This window comes from Lissotriton helveticus, chromosome 2_1 (assembly GCF_964261635.1).
Source record: "Lissotriton helveticus chromosome 2_1, aLisHel1.1, whole genome shotgun sequence".
Lineage (NCBI taxonomy): Eukaryota > Metazoa > Chordata > Amphibia > Caudata > Salamandridae > Lissotriton > Lissotriton helveticus.
Genome location: NC_136059.1, coordinates 514,969,584 through 514,982,852, shown reverse-complemented (window position 1 = coordinate 514,982,852; position 13,269 = coordinate 514,969,584). Strand labels below are relative to the sequence as shown.

Below are 13,269 nucleotides of genomic sequence, written 5' to 3'. Positions count from 1 at the left end.
TCCTTCTTTTGGATGCAGGCCGTTAGCTTATCCCAGTCCACCTTTCGTGGAGGAATGAGAGTTTGCATGTAAGTAATAATTTGAGCAGGTATAGCTAATATCTCGTCTCTAGGCTTGTCGCCCAGTTTTCGATCTTTGTCCCATGTCTTAATCTGATCCCAGGTTCCTCCTAGTTCGGCAGCATGATCGGAATCATGCACCTGTCTCCATATATCTACTGGGACTAAAAGGCCGAAAAATAACTTGATGTCACCTAAAGTCATAAGGGCTGAATTCGCGGCTTCTGTAAACTCTTTATAATAAGCCGTGGGTTTTTTTGCGGGTTGGGAAGTTGGGCTTCTAAAGTAAGAACTTCGCTCGCTTCCAAGGGGTATAGACCCACTGCTCTTGAAACCGTGCCTCTACACGTGCTCTGGTTACTTGGCCCCCTCCATCTAACACTTCGGGAATCTCTGGATGGAAAATAGGGTGCACTTCTCTCATAGGGTACTGGGTCCCTACATCTGGGCACCTACTATTTATCCGATCTCGATATTTTATCAGAACTTCAACATTTTGGAATACTTCTTCAACTTGTAATTTGAACTTATAAGCTCGATCTTTGATATCAAGCAATATCTGGGGGGCCAGTCCTTCCTGAAAACATTGCTCCCATAAAGAAATCAGTCTAATTGCCATATGTTCTAATGCTAGTTGTTGTGTAACTGGTTCAAAATCTTTCATGGTACTCCAAATGTCCTCCAGAGTATAAATTGGATTCCGCATCCATTGGGACGCCTGAACCACTACAGCCCGTCTTTCTTCTTCTCCGAGGGGCGATCGAGTAAAAACTCGTCGACCATCCATCCCTCCCATAGGGCGCCGTGGCGTGACATCCGATGAGGCAGCGGTCAGTCCCATAGGGATGGCCGGTGCTCCTCTAGTTGGGGGTATTAAAAATACCGGGGACAGTGGAGAGGCAACGCCTGCCCCAGGCATCAAAGTGATTAAATCTGTGGTAGTTGGACGGAGGGTAGGAGGAGCGGGCAACGGGGCCGGAGGATGTACCACCACCGGTGCGGTAGCAACTGCAGGCGCCGCTGCTCCCGCCCTTCCGGTCCGGTCCACTTGGACAGCCGGGTACAAACCTTGGGGGGCATATGGAGGTGGAGGGCGACCCTCCAATAATTCCTCTATCTCATCTTCTGCCTTGCGCCGCCGCGGAAAGGCACTTAACACCACACATCATAATATGTCTGGCGGTGTCTATTAGACACCGCCACCATATTATTCCTTTTCTGCCCCGGCCGCAAGGCGACCGGGGTGGGAGAGTGGCGGGCGGTGTTTCCCTCAGTTGCGGTCCCCCCCCGCCATGGTAATGTGGCGGGGGGGAAAAGGGTGGCGGGCGGGCATTTATGTTGGGCGATTCGCCACTGCCACCATGGCGGTGGCGATCTGCCCGACATCGTAATGGACCCCATAGTCTATCCTAGAGAAAGACGTATGGACCGCCGAGAGGTACGTATACTCCCTCTTATCACCGTGCGCGTGCCGGCAGGTGTCTACCCAGTCAAGGCTTGTAACCAGAGAATGCAACTTCGTGGATTGAGTGCCACCCTGACCCCCTCCTGCCCTGCTTTGTCCCTGCCCATATCCATGACGTCATTCCAATCTCCACCCACTACCGAGGCCACGCCCGGCATATCAGCCCATAAGGAGAGCAGCCGCTCCACTAGGGACCACTGTAAAGGGGGAGGGGCGTATACACAGCCCAACACAATAGAGTCCTCCCCAATCCTGAATTGCCTTTTTATAGGAAATTTTGTCACCGTGGTCATATTGAGTGCAACATTTCCTCTCAAGCCTACGGCAGACTTGTTTCTGAGTTCTAAGGCTGTCGTCAAACCAGGGCTCAGACGGAGAAGTCCTTTTATTATTAGTAGTTGTTAAAGGCGCCAAAAGATTCAAATTAGCAGTAACCCATTTATGATAAGAATTAGTAGCCTCATCCAAATCAGCTGGGATTTCAGGTTTAGTGCAAGTTAAATGTGCCCTGAAAGTCTCGATGATTTTATGCCACGGGCTACTTGGTGGTTTATTCGGCCTGCACTTTCCAAAAGATCAATGAAGATGGAGGTTTCTGTATCTAAGGTGTCTTCAAGGAGCCACACATTATGCACCACAACCCAAAAGTGGATAAGAGTATCACTCTGGTCACTCACTCATGACATCAAACCACTTCTCACATAGAGCATACTGCAAAGACACACTCTTCCCACCAAAAACTCACCCCATTTAGCATAATATCCAGTGATATGCTTCTGCACCTCATCAGGTGTATGAAGTGCTATACAAATGCAATAACAATTTTCGGAAAGGACTACTACATAGACAAGTTTTTTTTAGATAATTAATAATTCTAGAGCCAGCGATTTCCAAGCATTTGTTTTTCACATCTGTGGTTCTTGCATTAGACCCAGTGTCACAAGCATTATCAAAGATTACCACACTGAGACCCAAGCGATGGGAAATTTAAGCATAGACAACTGTATACCTACTTGAATGAGTAGTAAAATGTACGATCATGTATATTGCTGATCCTTGGCCATACGTCTAAAAGTTAAATGAATAAATGTTCAGGTGAAAGTAGGACAACCAGTGTCCAAAAAGAAAGTAACTCATTCAGCGCAGTTTTTGCTGCTCATTTTTTAAAATTAAAACTTGAAAGAAGTGTCTTGTAGAAATGTAACATTCATACAATGATAATAAAATGGTCCTTGAATGCAATATCACTCAACATGGTGTGTGGTTTAAAATATCTCCAAACTCCCAATTTGAGATAGAATATGACATGCATTTATTAGTGATTACAAAAAATTAAGACAAAACAGTTGATCAGGGGTTCTCCTGACTGTGGTTAATTTGACAATTGTTTCGACACACCAAAAAAATGTAGCTCTCCAGAGCACAAGATCACTACACCTTTGTAGACAGCATATTGGTCGTAACCTATGACAAGAAAAATTTAGGTTAGTATCATAAGGCGTTTGGTTTTTAGTAACCTTTGCATGAAAATGAGGCTGCATCTCCTACAGACTACCTTGGACTTTTTTTTTTACATCACAATCTCACATCAGTATTTTAGTATACATAGTGCCTTTGCTACTTCCTTGCCAATCAAATCCCTGCTTTGCTCCAAGCCAATAGCACAACTCTTTTTTTGAGCAGCAGCCATGATGCAGACTAGCTAACTTTCTCCAACAATTCCCTGCTTTTTTAACACCATAGTACCAGAGCACTTTCAGCTTCTCACTAGCTCTCATAATAAAGAGCTGACAGAAGGGATGATAAGGGAAAATTGGGGTTTGCACCCTGAGCATTTCACACTCCTGATTACGCCAGGTTCTTATCTCATTTTATCTGATCTTACCACTCATAAGAATCCTTAGTCAACTGGATCTTTTTATCTGCTGAGAAGTGTAAAGGGGAGAAAACAATACATTCACCACAATCAGTAGGTACCAATTAATTCAGACTCGGGAAGTACTACTGACTCCGACTTACAATTTAGTTTTTTTTTTATTGCAAAGCCAAAAATAACTGAACATACAAACACCTCATGACGAGGTTGAAAAAATACATGGGCACTAATACAAAATTAATTCAACGGATCAACGAAATTCGATGCAACATGAAATGAATAAGTAATTCTAGGAAAATTAGACAAGCAACAATTACTCCAACATCCAAATTAGTCTTCATCAGTTTACGGAAAGGGAAAATAATCGGTTGATTCTGTCCCTACTGTAGCACTAAGGTGACATCCCTAAATAGCATCTCCCAGGCAAGATTGAGAAAAGGTATCAGCTCGTGAAGACTTCCTAAGAAGTACACTCACGTCAAAAGAGTCAGAAGTCAAAGCTAAGTCTTCTTTCTGAGAATCAATTCCTTCTTTTACCCTCCTAACGGCTCTCTGCTCTCATCTGCTCTTCCCTTCCTCGGGGCACTGTCACTAATAAAAAAGGATCAACTCAAAGAACACGCCCCAAAACATCTCCTTTGGCATGGGCATCTTCTGCAGGTAACTTTCCACAAATCTTGCACTTCGTCAAAGAACGGTTGAGTTGTCCTTGGATCCCAGGCTTCTTCAGCAAACTTCTAATTATCAGCATTCCATGAAACACTGTAACCGGTCTCCTCCATACCTAACTCCTAAAACAAAGAGCATCAGTCTAGCTAACAAGGGAAGTGTCTTTGCACCTGCAACGGAAAGCATGTGAACGAGTTAACCTTGCACGCACAAATCTGCTGACTGCCTTCAACCGAGAGCCCTTCCAAGGAAGCACATTTCGGCCTACAAAATTCAAGTAACATAAGAAATCACAAATAGGCCTTTATAACAAAACGTGAACATTCATTTAGGCCTTTATACCTCTAAACTATACGCAATAATAAACATTACTCTTATAAGCATTACATTTCTTCACCTTAAGGCACATTTGGTCATTTCTACACGTGCAGACTTTGTAGTGCACGTTTAAATCTAATGCATTACATTACACATGAACTGATTAGTTAAGCACTTGCAATAGGCAATTACATTTAAATGTTGTTTTATTCCTTCAACTAACACAAATTAAATTCCTAACATTACACATACATTGTTCATTATTACGTCCACATTTTCTATTGATTAGTACTTAGTTCAACACAGGATTATATGTGGGTGCAGGCTATCAGTGATTTTAATGCACCCCTTTCAATTTTCAGAATATCAGACTCTCTATCACTCCCTATACCAGTGTACCAGCAAACTGGCATTGTAACCCGCAGTTGTCTCGCTAAAAGACTTGGTGATGATCTATTCAGTTGTTTTCTTGATTGCCCAAGAAAAGGGTGCATCCTCATAATAGCCCCTGTGTTACCCTGTGTACTATAACACATGTGAAAGTTGGCATGTGTCTCCTTAAGAGGGTCCCTTTTAGGAGAAAAAAACATAAAAGTAAAATAGGTTCATGGTACTCTGATAATGCTTCATACGTATGCAAAGTAACTGGTGCTCATGTAAAGCGCTCTAATACCTTTGGGTCTAGTTCGTGCTATATAAAACTCTTTTTTAATTTTTTTTAATATATTTATTTATAGTCAGGTATTTCAATAAGCCACAATACAATTAAAGCATTGGTGTGCAACCATATTGGGTATACAGTTTACAACATAGAACTTTCCGACACTCCCCCCCCCCCGTCCCCACCCCGTCCCTCCCTTAAAACCCCCGAACCCATCCCCCCATTGAGCGGACGAAAAATAATCTGCACGAGCTGAGCATGTCAGATTTACATGTCCATTATAGAGTCCAACCTCTACTGCGCCACATTCCGTGACACGTTGTACAAAAGTTCTGGAAGAAAAGCAGTGGTAGACGTGACATCTAACATTCCGGTTTACAGCTTCCCTTTAGCGACGCACCTCCCGATCCCCCCTCCTAGGTAATACATCCTCTGCTCACCCCTCAACAGTGTCTGTGTCCCCTCCCTCTCCTACACCGCTCAGGCCCACATCCTCCTGTTGCCCTCTAAGATAAGACAGCACTGGCCCCCATATATCTTTTGGGCAGGATTTCATCGCAGGAGAAATTTGCGGTGGGGAGTGTCAATATCCCCTATCAATCATAGAAGGGCAATGCGGGGGTGTGGTTCGATGGTTAGTTGCAGCATAGCAGTGAGTCCTGCAAACACCTCCCTCCAATAGTCCGCCACTCTGGGGCAGGTCCACGCCAGGTGTAGGAAGTCTGCCGGGCCCTGTCGGCACCTAACGCATCTGTCATCTTCCCTAAGGCCTAGCCGATGTAGCCGTGCCGGTGTGTGGTATATCCTATGTAAAAATTTTAAGTGGAGCAAGCGCAATCTACTGCTCACCCCTCAACAGTGTCCGTGTCCCCTCCCTCTCCTACACCGCTCAGGCCCACATTCTCCTGTTGCCCTCTAAGATAAGACAGCAATGGCCCCCATATATCTTTTGGGCGGAATTTCATCGGGAGCTGCTCTGCATATGCAAGCAGGTGTTCCTGCCAGGTAGTCATATCATGTATCCAATCCTTAAATTTGGAAGCCCTGCCCCTACCCCATCTACAAGCTACCTGTCTACGTGCTAGTAATACACCCATGAGGAGAAATTTGCGGTGGGGAGTGTCAATATCCCCTATCAATCCTAGAAGGGCAATGCGGGGGTGTGGTTTGATGGTTAGTTGCAGTATAGCAGTGAGTCCTTCAAACACCTCCATCCAATAGTCTGCCACTCTGGGGCAGGTCCACGCCAGGTGTAGGAAGTCTGCCGGGCCCTGTCGGCACCTAACGCATCTGTCATCTTCCCTAAGGCCTAGCCGATGTAGCCGTGCCGGTGTGTGGTATATCCTATGTAACGATTTGAAGTGGAGCAAGCGCAATCTACTGCCCCCAGAGACCTGCTCTATCTGCTTACACGTCGATTCCCATTGCTCATCAGTGAGTGGTTCAGTCAGGTCCCCTTCCCATGCTAGCCGGCCTCTAGCTTGTGCAGTCGGGGGTTGTGAACGGACTCTCGCGTACAGCATGGAGGTAACATGTCTGGGTGCCTCTGCCTGTAGCAGCAAGTGGAGGGAAGTATATATCTCTGGCTCCTTTGGGAAATCAGGGGTTTTGGCGCGCATACTCAGTTTGAGTCTGGTATATAGGAAGACATCCATAAACGTGTAGGCGTGCTCCCCCAAAAACTGTTCTTTGGTGCGAAATTCACCTTCATGATATAAGTCCCCCCAGGTGGAATATTGCAGTCTAGTCAAAAGATTTTGGCAAATTTTCTCCGTCATCACCGGCAGGTACGGGCTGTTACTCAGCGGTATTCTAGGGGAGTACAGCAGGGGAATGCCCTCCGACCTTGCCAACCAGTGCCATGCTTTAACTGTGCAGTCGACAGTGGTAGGGTCTTTATCTCGTACCTTGTACGGGGTAAACAAGTACCCGGACGGTGGGACCGGTGCCATATGGCCATCCTCCACTGCCTGGTGAGGCATATAGGGGGGAGGATGAAACCAGTATACAGCAAAATTCGCCTGCGCACTGTGGTAGTACTGTTCGAAATCTGGCACATCAAATCCACCATGTCTATACGGGAGAGTGAGAGTGTCTAACTTCAGCCGCGCCTGTTTCCCCCCCATATCAGACGGACGAGTTGCGTTTTTAAAGTTGTGAAAAAATACGCCCCCGGATGATAGGGTATGTTTATGAATAAATATAGAAATTTGGGGACTATAACCATTTTTATTAAGAATATTCGCCCTGCCATTGATAAGGGGAGCTGACCCAGCTCATTATATTGTCTGTCACTTTCGTCATGGCTCGGCCGTAATTGGTCCTCAGCAGAGTGTCCTTGTCCCGAGATACATACATCCCCAGATATTTAAAGTCCTCCATTTCCCAATGCAATGGGTAGTCCAGAGGATGAGGGGATGTATTCTCAGTCAGTGGGAAGACGGCCGATTTGCCCCAGTTCATCTGCACTCCCGCGATAGCCCCAAATTTAGTGATTTCCCTCAAAACTGGATTCAGGTTCTCCTGAGGTTTGTGGATATATAGAGTAATATCGTTGGCGTAAAGGGAAACCAGCACTTGTCGGGACGGATAAATGAGGCCTCTGTGGTTATGATGCTGGCGTAATTTGGCCGCCAGGGGCTCAATGGCGATCACAAACAGGACGGGGGACAAGGGGCAGCCTTGTCGCGTCCCTCTAGATATGGAAAGTGGTTCCGACCTAGCCCCATTAAGGAGTACTCTCGCAAAGGGTGCGGTATAGAGGAGTTTAATCCATTGGACAAACTGGGCAGGCATTCCTATGTATGTTAGGGTCCCAATAACATAGTCCCATTCTGCCGAATCGAACGCTTTGGTGGCGTCTAGGAAGACCGCCACCGTCGCGCATTTGGGATCAATATCCTGTATGATTGCCAACAGGGTCCGGAGATTGTGGGCTGTGGCTCGATTGGGCACGAAGCCCGCCTGATCAGGCAGCACGATTTTTTCTAGGAAGAGATTTAATCTAGTAGCCAATACCTTGGCGAGGATTTTGGTGTCACTATTGAGAAGGGACAGCGGCCGGTAATAGTCGCAGAGGTCAGGCGCCTTGCCTGGCTTGAGCAATGATAAAATATGTGCCTCTCTCATGGTGTCAGGCAGGGTGCCTTCCTCTAGTGCCTCATAGAAAACCACCTTAAGGATGGGAGCCAAAATGTGTACGTATGTTTTATAAAATTCTATGGGAAGCCCATCGGACCCAGGGGATTTTCCCGATTTCATGCTCATTATGGCTTCCTTAATTTCATCGACCTCAAGGTCCAGTGCCAAGAATTTTTGCTGCACGTCTCCCAGCCATGCAAGTGCCACATCATCAAAATTGTTCCTTAGGGTCAGTGCATGCTGCCTCTGCGTGGTATATAGATTCCTGTAATATTCGGTCAGGTTAGAGAGCTGGTCAGGGAGGGATCTGCATATTACGCCTTGCTCTGTGCGTAATTCAGTGACGTAGTTGTGAAAACGCGGGGTCTAATTGCGCCCGCCAGTGACTTCCCCGGTCTGTCACCCTCTCCATATATTCTATCTGTGCATTGTTTCCCTTTGAACTTACATTCTCGTTCAGCTGTCTCTACATATCCTGACATCTTATCCCGCAGAGTAGCCTGGCTAGCTATCTCCCTTTCCAGTGCTTTCATCTCGGTTTCCAGTGTGTTCAGCGTGCGTCGCAGGTTCTTCAATATCCCACCCCCCTTGGAGATGCACCACCCCCTTGCGGTCACTTTGAATGCTTCCCAGACAGTAGTAAGGCTGGCCACTGACCCTGTGTTCCTAGGGAAAAAGTCCATAATCTCCTGTTCTATATCCGCCTTAAAGACGGCGTCCTGCAGGTGTAGGGGATTGAGTCTCCAATTAAGAAAAGGTGCCAGGTCCACAGGAGGTTTCACTTCAACCTTCACAGGGGAATGGTCTGAAAATGTCTTGGCCAGGTGGGTCACTCCCTCCACCCAGTGTACCATCCCGCGTGCAACAAGTACGTAGTCTAGTCGCGACCATGTGTTGTGTATAGCAGAGTGATGTGTGCCTTCCTTCCTCGAGGGATGTAAGTGGCGCCATACGTCCACCAAGCCAATGTTATCTATGGGATCTCGGAAGGTGCACTGGGAGGAAGTATAGTGGGCAGCTGTGGCATGCGATCTATCCGCATCTGGGTGCGCCACCGTATTAAAATCACCCCCCCATATAGTGTACCTACAGCTTAGTGTTTGTATTTTGCCCTGGAGTAGAAGGATGTAATGTGGATCGTCCGTGTACGGCCCATAATAATTCACAAACACTATGTCCTGTGAGTGTAGTGTGCCCCACAGCATACAATATCGGCCCTCGGGGTCATTGTCAGTACCGCCTTTTACAAATCGGACCCCCCGCTTAATGAGTATTGCTACCCCTCTAGCATATGAGGAGTAGGAAGTGTAGCAGCTGTGTGAGGCCCATCGGGATGCAAATCTGGGGTCGCTACCCTTCGGTAAGTGCGTTTCCTGCAGAAGCGCTATTTTTATGTGATGCCTGTCTAAATAGCCTAATATCTGCCTACGTTTCCTGGGGTCGTTAAGTCCCCGCACATTCCAAGACACGATGGATAGACTCGTGTCATCCTTACTCCCCTCGCCCAGTGAGAGGAATGTGATCATGATGCTCGGGACAGTGAACATGTCCGCTTGGCCCTAGCTCTAAACGTAGCTGATTAGTAAAATTACAGTTACCACCTCCCTCCCCCAACACCCACACTGGCTACCCCAACTTGCCAGGAAAGAACTACCCCCCCCCAAACAAACCCCTGAGTCGTACTGCCCAGGCGATAGAATCCCAAACCTCTAAACACATAAGGTAACCAGGGATAATGCCCTCAGTGGGGGCCGCCAGGGGCTCTCGCCCGTCCACTTCACCTCCCTATTTCACCCATCCACAACCACCTGGGTCCCAGGGGCCGATCTGATGGGACGGAGTTGAGCGGCCAGGAGCCAATATGTGCCTTCATGTCAAGAGAAGAGTCATACATCACCAATCCTCTGATCGTTTTCGCGTCGCCATGCTGCATTCCAGCCCATTTTCAAAGCAATGCAGTTCCCGCGCCTCAAGGAGGGTCCGTCAAAGGAGAGTGAGAGTGTGAACGGCGCCTTGCAGCTGTTTCCCGGGAAGACGATCTCCTGTCTCGCTTTAGGTATTCCTCAGCCTGTTGGGGTGTCATGAAGATATGTTGACGGCCTCGATGATGAATCCGCAGCCTCGCCGGATACAGCATTGCATTCTGGATACTTCGGGATTGTAGTTGTTTTTTTACTGCCAGGAACTTTCGTCGGGCCTCCTTTACCGCCTGGGTGAAATCAGGGTAGAAGGACAAGGTGGTATTTTCGTATTTTACATCTCCTTTCGCCCTTGCCAGTCGCAGTAAAATGTCCCTGTCGCGGTAATTAAGGAACTTCATTATGATCGGGCGCGGCGTTGCTCCCTCAGGGGGCTTCTGTGTCAAGGAGCGGTGCGCCCTTTCGATCACCAACTCCACAGAAAAGGAATCTCTCCCCAAAAAGTTCAATCAACAGGCGCTCCATGTAGTCTTCTAGTCGGCCCGTGTTGGTTGTTTCGGCAAGGCCCAGCATGCGGACATTGTTCCTTCGAGAGCGCGATTCCAACTCCTCATTTTTGTCCGCTATGAGCTTTAGGAGTTTGTCCATTTGCGCCACTTGCTGCCTGTTGGCGGTTGCCCCGTCCTCCTAGTCCGACACCCTCTGCTCAGCCTCCTTGAGACGTTCTTCGTGCCCGTCCAATTTCGCCACTACATTATCCAGGCGGTGATTCATGGAGTCTATTTTGGAGTCGATGGAAGTGAGGCTTTGCTGCATGCTCACCAGGAGGGTTTTCCAGCCCTCCTCTCGCGTCTCTGGTGGGTTGTCGTCTCCCTGGTTCTTGGAGTTCGCTCCCGAAGTCTTTTGTGCATCAAACGGCAATTTCAACTGCCGTGGCTCTGTTTTGCCCATTTCGCCGGGCTGTGTGCTATATGATTGTGGCAAGTGAGGGAGGAGGAACAACCTGTCTCAATGGCACACCTGTGCTGCTTGCCCAGTCTCGTCAGGCTTGGGGTTCCGTCCGCAGGTGCCTTCCAATCTGTGCAGCCTAAGCATGCAGGGTTTCACGTCGTACCAACACCATGGGAGAGGGGCAGGTTCCACAGGTAGTTCCCCGGTTCGTGGCCAGCAAGCTATCACGTATGCAAATGGCGGGCCGTGCCGTCCCTTCCAAGGGTGGAAGTGTATGTTCAGGGACTCCACCACAGTCGGATGGGGGTGTGGGCACATTGCTCACCAGTATGTGATTCCCCCGTGTATGGGCCCCAGCCGGAGCGAAGCAGGCCACTCTGCCACCATGCACCAGTGTTCAGTAGTGATCCCAGGGTTGCCGCACAGTATTTGGATACGCGATTAGTGCCGGAGTGTCAGCATCAAAGCCAGCGGGGGCAGTGTCTCGGGGGCAGCAGTGCATCCAGCCTCAAAATGGCGGCCAGTGCCTGTTTATCTCTCAGCAATGTGCACCCCCTCCCTGACCACGGAGCCGACTGGCTATAGCAGGTGCCACGATTTGAGATTGGGAGTCCCTTTTCTGGTGTCACTACGAGGTTAGATGGGCCAGGCACTCGCCCAATGCAGGAGCCTCGCAATTGTCTCAGGGACCCGCGCCGTTTGGAATTCCAAAAATGGCAGTCCCGCCAGCCTCCATCACAGCTTTGTGAGCCTCGCGCGGTGCCCGGGCATCCAAGTTAGCGACTGCTGCGGCCTCTTCTGCAGTGTGGGATTTAGGGGCACTAACCTGCTGCGATTGTTTAGCACTGCCACTGGTACGTCACGCAGCCCCCAGGCTCCTCACTCATGCCCGCCTTCGGCAAAGACATTCCGGGGGGGCCCTCAGTCAGGCACTTTCCTTGTGAATCGCCCTCCGCTGCAGTCAGGTAGTGGCAGATGCAAGAGACGTTAGTGTTGCGTGGGCGCTCTGTCCGCTCCTCGTTGTCTCCGTTAAGCGCGCGCTTTGTCCGCCGACCGGCCTGTGCCTCCCCGGCCTTGCGTAGATTGTCAGGCCGCACCAGGGGACCAGCGCTTATCCTCCCTTCGGTCCGCGGTACATCTTCCTCCGGATATTAGGCTTGTGTCGTCAGGTACCGGACTGAAACTCGCCCCACGGCCGCAGTGTGTCTTCCCATGTTCTCCGGTGATATTTCAGCGCATTAATTATAGGCAGGATGAGGATTTTGATGATTTGTTCTCCCGGCTCGGCAGGAGCACTACGCTAAGGCGGCCATTAAGGTTCAGCGCCACCTAGCGCCCCCTGCTATATAAAACTGCACACCAAAAACAAAAGTTGTAGTAGGTAAGTCAGGCACCAAAATCCCTTTGACATCAGCAAAAGAGAAAAGCCAAGCCAAATAATTTACAAGAGTTTCATTGGAACCCAATTACCAGGAATTTGTTCACCGGTTGTTTGATCAAAGTGGCCAGCTGGATGAAATCCAGTTGAAGACTGAAGCTGTGGTTTTTGGGAAAGAGGCCACGCGTGGGCCCATAGACTTCGGACTCACCCTCAGGTCTTGCTCACAAGCAAACATACTCAGAATCATCATAGAAAACAAACTGGACATGGCTACCCGGCCTCGTCCTGGTTTAACATCCTAAGGGTGCTGAAAAAAATATTCGAGTGGCTACCGGACAACACCAGAAAAACAATCACCCAATCCCTCATCACCATCAAACTAAATTATGGGAACACACTGTATGCCGGGATAACCAACCAGCTCACAAGAAGACTGCAGACCATCCAAATGCAGTAGCTCCCATGCTGAGCCCACATCACACCATACGTTAGTGTACTCCATTGGCTCCCGATACACGGTCATGCACACTTCAAACTCCTCACCCACACCTACAGAGCACTCCACAACACAGTTCAATTGAATTCATGATCTTTACTCGATTTTATAAATAAAATCATAAAAGCCAAGTCATGAAAATTACATATGGTTTCTCTTTACCAAACTCATTCCATTTTAACTCCCCCATCAACAAGCTTACTAGAGAAAAGCAAATAAAAGGACTATTTAACAGCTGTAAAAACAGTAAGGCTGGCCTAACTTGTGTAAAATTAATTAGTTCTAAAATTGGGTGTAAATATTTGTGTCTCAGATTATTATATTTTGGACAAA

At 48.2% G+C, this 13,269-nt stretch overlaps 1 protein-coding gene across 2 annotated transcripts in view; it reads left to right on the top strand.

Moving 5' to 3' along the window:
* LOC144818098 (A disintegrin and metalloproteinase with thrombospondin motifs 6-like) overlaps positions 1-13,269 on the top strand; it is a 674,525-nt gene that overhangs the window by 132,815 nt on the left and 528,441 nt on the right. The gene's annotated exons all lie outside the window — the stretch shown is intronic.